At 47.2% G+C, this 8,073-nt stretch overlaps 1 pseudogene; it reads left to right on the top strand.

Annotated features, from left to right (window-relative positions):
• Positions 1 to 7,110: 7,110 nt before the first annotated feature.
• Positions 7,111 to 7,198, top strand: LOC149469621 (U2 spliceosomal RNA; annotated as a pseudogene).
• The last annotated feature ends 875 nt before the right edge of the window (positions 7,199 to 8,073 follow it).

Genomic DNA, 8,073 nt, shown 5'->3' with positions numbered 1-8,073 from the left:
CAGCTATTGTTCTCCCTAGGTTGTCAGTGCAGCATAAACAGTCACTTAATGCCCCTCTCACAGTCGAGAAAATTATGATTGCTGTTATTTTCCCACTTGTAAAGCCCCAGGTGAAGATGGCTTGCCCTTTGAGGTATACAAGATATATGCAGAGACTCTCGCTCCACAGTTGCTGAGGGTGTATGAGGCTTTTGAGAGATGCTGCCTCCAAGCCTTTATAAACAGAGCTAACATTGTCTTAATATTAAAACCGGGCAACCCCCCTACTGATCCAGGCTCTTAAAGACCCATTTCTTTATTGATGATTGATGTCAAAATCCTTACAATAATTTGGGCCCTTTGATTGAACAAGTGTATCACCACTATTGTCCACTCTGATCAATCAGGCTTTATTTCTCAAAAATCTACAGCTATCGATGTCCAGAGAGTCTTTCTGAACATTCAGACCAAGGAGGACAATATGGGAAGTTGTGCACTTTTGTCTGTAGATGCCAACAAGGCCTTTGATAGCAAGGAGTGGCCCTACCTTTGGTTGACCCTGGAACGTTTTAGCCTTGGTGATAATTTCATCTCTTGGATCAAACTATTATACCACATGCCTGTTGATTCCTTTCAAGAGGGTGGCCAGAACTTCCCTATTTTTGAGCTATGTGGGCAAACGAGACAAGGTTGTTCTCTTTCCCCTCTCTTGTTTGCTCTTGCTATTGAGCCACTGGCAGCTATAGTTCGCAATATTACAAATATGGTGGGCTTCCACTACGGGGCGTTACATGAGAAAATAAGCTTTTTAGGTGACATTGGACCCTCCCTTCAGGAGGTTATGTCCACAATTACCTAATTTGGGGAACACTTGGGATTGACGATAAACTGGACTAAATCTGCTCTACTGCCCCTGAACAGGGCGGTTTTCTTCCATTACCCAGTCCCTGTGACTGAATTGTTCAAATATATGGGTGTGATCATTTCCCCCTCTATTACAGATTTTTGTACTCTGAATGTCATGCCACTCCAGTTCAAGGCCAAGGTTAAAATTTGGAACAAGTTAGGGCTCTTTTGATGGGTAGAGCTAATCTGATAAAAATGATCTTTATGCCTCAGTTGTTGTATTTCCCACACAATGCACCTGTAGTGATTCCCCTACGTATTTTCAATTTGATTAATCCTATATTCCGTTCTCTGCTGTGGAATGATAAAACTCAGTGAATTAAATTTGAACACCTGTGCCATCCTAAAGACAGAGGGGGAGTAGCCCTCCCTAACCCATGGCCATACTACCTTGCAGCGCAGCTGCAGCACCTGATAGGGGCTTTTTCAATAGCAGACAGTATGACGGGCGCAGTGTCAGACCCCAGCCTTTCTCACCAAACTCGTGACTGAAGGACTAGCCAATCTAAAACTGCGATGTCACGTGCATAACAATACCACACCCAGCTGCACCCTGCACACTGATTTTCCAGCTAATTGGACCACAATCAATGTACCGGCAGCCTGAACGCAATTGTTACTGGGTCAGGTTAATTACGCAATTAACCCTTTACACTGCCACCAACTCCTTTTTATACAGAGAAGGAGGAAACTCAGCAATACACTAGGATGATTGGTTAACCATCAGTATCCTGCTATCTCTACAGACCAGTATACAGAGGGTTAAATACTCATAGTAGCGCTCTTCAGCGGCAGGGATTCGTAAGTTACATTCAGGAGCTATAGAAACAGTTCAACACTTTTAGAAAGTAAGATTTATTACCAAAAGGTCAAAAGGGTGCAGTAAAAATATTTACAGAAAGAAGATGTAACCAATATATATATATAAATATACAGAGCACAACAGCACAGCAAACAGATAACAGAAAGAAGTTTAGGTAAATAAGTACTTGCCAAATAAATGCCTGGGGTTAAGCAGTTTCAAGTCTGATGGGCTAAAAAAGGGATTTCTGATCTCACATTCAGTTTCTTTGGTACAGCGTGATTCTCCTTTGCTCTCGGTCTGCTAGATGGTAAAACGCCGAAAGACCTCACTTCTCTGACTACACACACAGCATAACAGCTTCTTTTTCTACACAAAATCAACTGGGTGTCTCTTCCCACAATGGACAAGCCAAGCCTTATGTTATGATCCGCCAGGTGGTGCCTCAGTCTGCCAACTGACAGACCTACTCAGAGCGTGGGGTCTAAGCCCGGGCTGTGCTTTCACCAGGGTCCCTGATGGTGGGGATGGACTTGAAACAGTCCCGGGCCAGGTCACGACCTCCGAGCAGGCCCACCAGTGGCTGAGGAGACCTCCGGGGATGTATGCAGGTGCCGGGAGAGCCAGATGTGAAGAGGATGGCGGCCCCAGCAGGGTAGTAACGGATCGTGGGCTCGTGAGGGTAAGCGGAGTACAGAATCGGTGGGCAAAGAGTAGTCGGGTCACACGCAGGATCAGCAGGGTAAGTCAGTCCGTAGAATGGTCAGGGCAATCCGGGTCAATCACAGGAGCAGGCACAGTAGTCAGGACAATCCGGGTCAATCACAGGAGCAGGCAGCGTAGTCAGGGCAATCCGGGTCAATCACAGGGGCAGGCAGCGTAGTCAGGGTCAATCAGGGTCACTAGATGGGTGCAGGAACTCAGAATCACAGAAAGACCTTGCGGCAATCTGTGACAGTGCAGGGCATGTTTAAATAGTGCGCCCTGCACTGTCATTGGCCGGCTAGGACGCGCCCCCGGCTGTCATTGGACGCCTGAGGCGCGCCCGCGGCTCCTACTGCGCATGCGCGGCGTCCTGTCAGCCGCGGCTCGCCGGGACCTAGTGCCTGTGTCCCGGCGCGATCTGCCGCCAGTGCGCATGCGCGGGGGACGGCGCCGCGATCCGGGACTACGGAGCCGCGATCCCTGACACCTTATGTCAGGAATGGACTCAGCACTGGTGGTGGGACTCACCTGCCGTGTGGGCTGCAGTACCAGGGTGACCAGCGGGTGCTCTCAGCAGCCAGAAGCTCACTCCTGTAGTCAGCCAACACCTGGGCTGATTGCAGGAGGTGTATTTAAGGAATGACCAGGCCTGTGATTTGGGCCTTGGTGTATGTTTCCCATGAGCCCATGTACCTGGTATCCTGTGTTCCTGCCTCGTTGCTGACCCTGCTTGATCCTGACCTCTGCTGACCATCTCATGTTGAACCCCTAGCTTGCCTGACCATCCTTCTGCCTGATCCTCGGTACCGCGCTGCCGCTACCTGCTGAACCTGGCTTGTGACCCCGACCATTCTCTGCTTGCTCCTCCTGTACCACGCTGCCCACACGATACCGACCCAGCCTGTCTGACTACGCTTACTTCACCCGACGACCCATCCATCCCACACGGATCACCTCTAGTAAGTCTGCCTGCCTCCATTCCTGCACTCCCCTGCCAGTACTTGCTACCACAGCCGGACACACTCAGGGGTCGCGACCTGGTTCCAGTCTGCACCAAGTCCATCCCCACCATCAGGGGCCCTGGTGAATAGCAGGCTGGGACTTAGACCCCGCGCCCTGAGGAAATCTGTGCTGTGGGCTCGGCCTGCCTGACCGCTCCACCTCTCGCCCTGACTGCACTGGTACCTATTCGTTTAAGGTTTTTTGCTCCTGGTTGTACATATTTATGTAAGTGTTGAGTTTGATTGTTTGCACTGCGTTTATGTTTGTGTTGTCTTTAATAAATTATATTGTGTTACACGCTATACCTGAAGTCTGTGTTTCCCTGTGTCTGTCCACACACCTCTGGTCATACCTGGAGCCCTGACACCTTATTTGGCAAAGAATTGTTAGGCAAGGGTTCAGCATCATACACTGATTGCACTCCTGAGGGAGGGGGAATGAGGGAATGACATTAAGACTTCTTGACACAGTGAGAGCTGTGCCTGCTCTTGTATGCACGACTGTGACAGACGGGAGCTGGCAGACTCCCTCACAGTCTAGCTTCTCCATTATACGTCATCATATACAGACACAAAATATATCAGCCAGCCTGGATTCCCTTGGTTTTAGCTCCTCTAATAGAGTACCCACATACTGTCTGACCTAAAAAAAGTTCCTTTCATATATGTTGTTTGGCTGTGCTCACCTATAGGTGTTGCCTGCTGTTCTCTGGGTGTTATCTCCTTCCCTTCCAGCACTTCCTGGCCCACCTCCTAGTTTGCTTGCCTATATAAATAATGCTCAGGCTAGCACACATTGCCTGAGAAACTTCATAGTTCTCGGAGCTCCCGCCTGCTGTTGTACTCTGCTCACGTGAGTGGTCTCCACAACCTCAGCTGGGCTTACCTGGGGGTCGCAACCTAGTTCCAGCTTGCTGCAAGTCCATACCCACCATCAGGGGCCCCGGTGAAGAAGCAGGCTGGGACTTACATTACGTGCCCTGGGAACCCCGATTTGGCGATCTACAAGGGCTCACTACCGCAGACACTTGACACAAGCTTCACCAATTTTGGGTGGGAATAGTGGACAATATAAATAGGGTCTTTCAAACTACAATCCCAGTTCAACCCACCTGTTGTGTATTGGGTATATTGGATGAGCTTACCTTGACTGGCATGCAGATGGTCGCTATTAATAGAGCACTCTTTCAGGCTAGGCAATTTCTTCTGAAATATTGGAAGTCTGATCAAGCCCCAACTCATGGGGAATGGCTTAACCTTATGGGAGATACTTTTATGCTAGAAAAGGTCATATTTCAGCATAAATACATTTGAGAAGTTACTGTATGTATTCGTAAAAAATGTTGAAAACCATTTATCATTTTCCTTCCACTTATTATGTGCCACTTTCTGTTGGTCTGTTGCATAATATCCCAATAAAATACATTTACATTTTTGGTTGTAACATGACAAAATGTGGACAATTTCAAGAAGTATGAATACTTTTTCAAGGCACTGTAGCTTTTAAAAGCATCCCAGGTAAGCAAAGGGTCATGGAAGTCCGCATGTAAAGTAAAGTAATTAGCAATATGGGACTCAACGGAGGCCTGATCTGGGAAAAGATGTAACCAGGATGGATTTAATTTCCATGAGGCTCTAGGGAGACTTGTTTTAGGTTTGGCGGTGAGCCACACAACTAGGGGAGAATGATACGAAACAGATCTATTGGAATACAATGGTTAGCATACATGTTGAACACAGCTAAGAGATGTTATACACAAATCAATCCTAGATAGTGTCATATAGGACTTGGAAAAGCAGGAGAACTGGCAGGACTCAGGGTTTAGATGGCGCCAGAAATCCAGCAAACTCACCTCCCATAGGAATCCACCTTTGTTGTGAGGTCATACCACTGATGGGGGGTTGTTTATGAAGTTAGGGCACATATACCCGTTAAATCACCCACAACCATTAGTGGAGCATCAGGTTTGTCAATTATAAAGCATAGCAGCAATCAGAGTACCACTGTAGAAAATGGGGGTGGAACATACACAGGCTGAGATAAACACCAATTTAAATATCCTGCAGTACGGAAAGATATATCTGCCTTCTCCTTCCACCACCCGTGCTACCAGTTGGAAATCAATTTATTGGGGTACTAGCACATTGACCCCACGGGAGTAAGAACTGAGTTGCAGGTACCAGGGACATCTCATGGGGCCCCTACTGACCCCCGGCCCTCGGGCCCTCGGGCAGTGCCCGAGTTCCCTAATGGTCAGTCTGCCCCTGGTTGCAGGCATATCCCACCCATGTGTAACCAACACAACTTAGTGTTTCTCCTGTGAGGTATGTTTCCTGGAGACAGATAACTGCCAGATGATATTTATTCAGGACAGAGTTGATATAGTCCATTTCAGAGAGTCCCGAAGCCCCCTGCCATTGCAGGAAACCACTGGGACATCTACCATGATGGAGGTTCAGTAGATCATATAAGGGTAACCTGTAATATGGGGAAATAAAGTGAAAGTCTGCCAGAAGGCAAGAGAAACACAATAGGCCTGGTAAGTTGCCATCTGAAGGGTGACTGGTAGTGCTGGTTGGCAGATTAATTAGATGCTGGAGCATAACAAAAAGAGTTCAAACCATAGAAGAGCACAATGGTGCCAGTGTAGGAAACATCATGAAATGGTAGAAAGGGCAATTTGTCCAATAACAATAGTCTCCATTGAGACAAAGAAAATGCACCACTACGCACTCCGTGGTGCGATGAGTGCAGGGACCACTGTAACAATGGTCATCAATTTAGACAAATTAATCAATAGACAGAGAAGAGTTACCTTAACATAATCAGAGCTGTAACAATGCTTTCTAAGAAGTAAGAAGGTGTCACCAGCCAAATGAAGGCAAACTTCTCTGTAGGCCAGCAGGGTTATCAGGAGGCCCCAAAATATGTTTAGTAGCTCCGTGGTGTATGATCATGCAGGCCTGGCTCGCAGGGATGACTCATTGGAATCCAGCCAAGAGGATACAGCGGAGGCTGTATAAAAAAGTGAGCTTGATCAAAGGCCATGACGCTCAGTCGAGCTGGAAATAACATGGCATAAGAAAGCTGAAGCTTCAAAGAAGCACTCTGCTTCTGCACCAAAAATATACCTCCTCATTGAAATCAATGGAAAACACGGCAAAAATGCATCAAATGTCCTGTAAAAAACGCTGTATAATCAAGGTAAAAATGCAGCAAAAATTAGGTAAAGACGCATATGCATTTTTGCCATGTTTTTGCTAGGATCAGTATGAAAGTAACCTTACATATATTTTTTTACTATTCTGATTTTCACGTTTGTCTAAGGATCGTGTAAATTTATTATCCATTCAGTGTTGATGGACATTAATTTTTATACATCCAACACCATTTGCTATAGGGTATTTGGTTTTACCAATGACTGAGGGGAGATGTCCTTTTGTTTTTTCTAACCCTGATGAAGGGGCACGTTTGGACCTGAAAAATGTGTTGGCTACTACTTGGATTGGCCCTCTGACTTGTAGTGAAATAAAGTTGTATCCCTACCTCTTAGCAGTAGTGTGGAGCTTCAATTTCTATTTTGTCACAAATGTAACAGGACACTTCTCCACTAACCACAATCAGGTGGGGGCACTACATTGACCACTAATGTAAATGAGAATTTCTCCACTGACCACCAAAAAATAATAATTTTTTTTGTACAAGGCAAGGGGGTGTTATCTTCTCAGCCTTTTGGCTAAGATCAAGTGAAATATCTGTTCTTATCAGTTGTCTGAGATAGAACCCTGACTCCCTTCACCAATTGGTGAGTCAGTTAGTAATCCCAGCTGTAATTAGGTGGGAATGGTGAGAGTGGTGAGGGAGCTTTTTCCTCCCGGGTTGATTCTGGCCTGGTGCACCAAGCTAGTCCCCAGTTGTAGGCAAGGCTCCCCCTAAGCTTTCTAAGTTCTGATGCCTTTCTGGTAGGGATGGGGCTACACTGGTCTGGACAAGGGCCAGGTTGAGAAAGATGCCTGTGGTGTATGTGCCCTGGAGTGGTAGCCCAGGGGTGCCGAAATTCTCAAGGTGAGGGAGCTCACTTTGAGTTGTAGACTCCATGGTCACCACACCAGTCACGCTTTTTTTTCACACCTGCCTCTAAGGCCGAGCCTTTTGGCAAGGACCAGAGGAATTTTTTATTCCTGGCCGAACGGTCCGCCATAGTATTGCACTATGGTACTAAGCATTTGTCTACTTCCCCTTTTCCTTTTTTTCTGTTTGTTTGTCACTTACACTTCACACAGCACTGTACATACTTTATAATTTTCCTGATTAGTAGGGTGTAGGTCCTCGGGCCTGCCCTGAAAATCTTGGGTGGTGGAGGCGTGTGGCCTTTTGGTCAGGTTCTACCCCTCCCAAGGGGTCTCCCTTCGGGGGAGCCCCACTAAATACTCAGGGTGGCCTTGCTTCTGCAGGCCCCCTGAAGAAACGGGGTCCACCTGGTTTTGGGCAGGTGGACCAGTGAGTGCCTCAGTCCCTGTCAGGAGTCTTGCGCCTCGGGGGGATCAGGGCTAGGGCCCTTTCTCTTCGGATGGCCAGATGTACACTCTGTGCACTTTTTGTGTGCTTCACTTATGTGTGCTCACTTTTTTTTGGAATGGGTGCTAGTTCTGTGAGTGTGTTCACTACACTGGGGGACT

This window comes from Staurois parvus, unplaced genomic scaffold, assembly GCF_062004578.1.
Source record: "Staurois parvus isolate SC_StPar_1 unplaced genomic scaffold, SC_StPar_1.0 ptg000066l, whole genome shotgun sequence".
Lineage (NCBI taxonomy): Eukaryota > Metazoa > Chordata > Amphibia > Anura > Ranidae > Staurois > Staurois parvus.
The sequence above is the reverse complement of the archived record's forward strand: the minus strand, read 5'-3'. Positions and strand labels throughout refer to the sequence as shown.